The following is a 2,154-nucleotide window of genomic DNA, read 5'->3' as shown; positions in this document are numbered from 1 at the left end:
GGAAGAAGTAGTTTCCCAGATAAATAAAAACTGAATAAGTTTGTGACCACTAAACAAGCTTTGCTAAAAAATATTAATGGGTTCATTCTGTGTGGAGAAAAAAGCCCAAACAATAAAGACTGGAAGGGAGCAGAGAACATCACAGAAACACAAGCTTTATAGGTAACATAACGATATTAAATTCATGTCTTTCAATAATAACTCTGAATATAAATGCACTAAATGTTCAGATCAAAAGACATAGGGTACCAGAATGGATAAAAATAAGACCTAGGTACATGCTGCCTAAAGAGACCGATTTTAGACCTAAAAACAACAGCAGATTGAAAGTTAGGGATAGATGGGGCACCTGGGTGGTTCAGTTGGTTAAGCATCTGACTTCAGCTCAGGTCACGAGCACACAGTTCATGATTTGAAGGCCCACATCTGTCTCGGCACTGGTGGCACAGAGCCTGCTTTGGGCTCTCTCTGCCCTTCCACACTTGCATGCTCTCTCTCAAAATAAATACATAAACTTTAAAAAAAACATAAAGTAAGGTAATGGAGAACCATCTGTCATATGAAAATATTTCAAAAGAAATCTTCAATAGCCATACTTATATCACACATACTATACTTTAAAAACAGAATGTAACAAGAGGTGAAAACTGGCATGATATAATAAACTAAGGGATCTATCCATCAATAAGATTTAACATTTGTAAATAATTGTGTCCCCAACATGGGTAGATACCATACTGCAATACAATACAATACATACTACAGTAATCTAGGAGACAGTGATAACCCACTTAGGGAGTTGACAAAGTATCCAAGCAGAAAATCAAAAGGAAACAATGACTTTGAATGACACACTAGACCAGATGGATTTAACAGATATATTCAGAATATTTCATCCCTAATCAGCAGAATACATATTATTCTCAAGTGCACATGGGAAGTTATCCAGAATAGATCGCATAGTGGGTCACAAAACATCCCTCAACAAATGCAAAAAGATCGAGATCATAGCATGAATATTTTCAGACCACATCGCTATGAAACTTGAAGTTGACCTGAAGGAAGAATTTGGAAAAACTACAGATATACGGAGGTTAAAGAACATCCTACTAAAGAATGAATGTGTTAACCAGTAAATTAAAAAAATACATGGAGACAAATGAAAATAAAAATACAACAGTCCAAAACTTTTGGATTCAAAAAAGGCAGTCCTAAGAGGGAAGTGTATTCCAAATCAGGCCTACCTCAAGCAGCAAGAAAGATCTCAACTAATCACACTAGCCTCATACCTAAAGGAACTAGGAAAGGAAGAACACACAAAGCCTAAAGCCAGAATAAGGGACATAATAAAGACTAAGAAAAATAAATGGTATGCAAACAAACAAACAAAAATAATAGCACAACGGGGCAACTGGGTGGCTCAACTGTTCAAGTGTCCAACTCTTGATTTAGGATCAGCTTATGATCTCATGGTTGTGAGATCTAGCACTGCATAGGGGCTCTGCTGTCAGTGGAGAGCTGCTTGGGATTCTCTCTTTCACTTTCTGCCCCTCCTCTGCATGCTTTGCCTCTCTCTCAAAATAAATAAATACACATTTTTAAAAATACCAGTGGAACAGATGACTGAAACTAAGAGTTGTTTCTTGAAAAAATTAATAAGATTGATAAACTCTGAGGCAGACTTACCAAAACAAAAAAGAAAGAAAATAAATAGATGAAATATTGAATGAAAGAGGAGAGATCACAGCCAACACCACAGATATAAAAATAATCATAAGATAATACTATGAAAAATTATATGGCAATAGTCTGGCAATCTGGAAGAAATGGTCAAATTCCTAGAAACTCACAAAGTACCCAAACTGAAACATTAAGAAATAAATATTTGAGAAAACATATAACTAGCAAAGAGATGGAATCAGTATTCAAAAATTTTCCAATAAACAAAACTCTTGGTCCAGGTGACTTCCCACGTGAGTTCTACCAGACATTTATAGAAGATTTAGCCCATATTCTTCTCAAAATTTTCTAAAAATAGAAATGGAAGGAAAACTTCCAATCTCCTTCTGTGATATGCTAGAATTACCTGAAATCCAAAACTGCACAAAGATCCTACAAGAAAGTAGAAATACAGACCAATATCCCTCATGAACA

Source organism: Panthera tigris (assembly GCF_018350195.1).
Source record: "Panthera tigris isolate Pti1 chromosome F3 unlocalized genomic scaffold, P.tigris_Pti1_mat1.1 chrF3_random_Un_scaffold_59, whole genome shotgun sequence".
In the NCBI taxonomy this organism is placed as follows: domain Eukaryota; kingdom Metazoa; phylum Chordata; class Mammalia; order Carnivora; family Felidae; genus Panthera; species Panthera tigris.
This window is presented reverse-complemented; position numbering follows the sequence as displayed.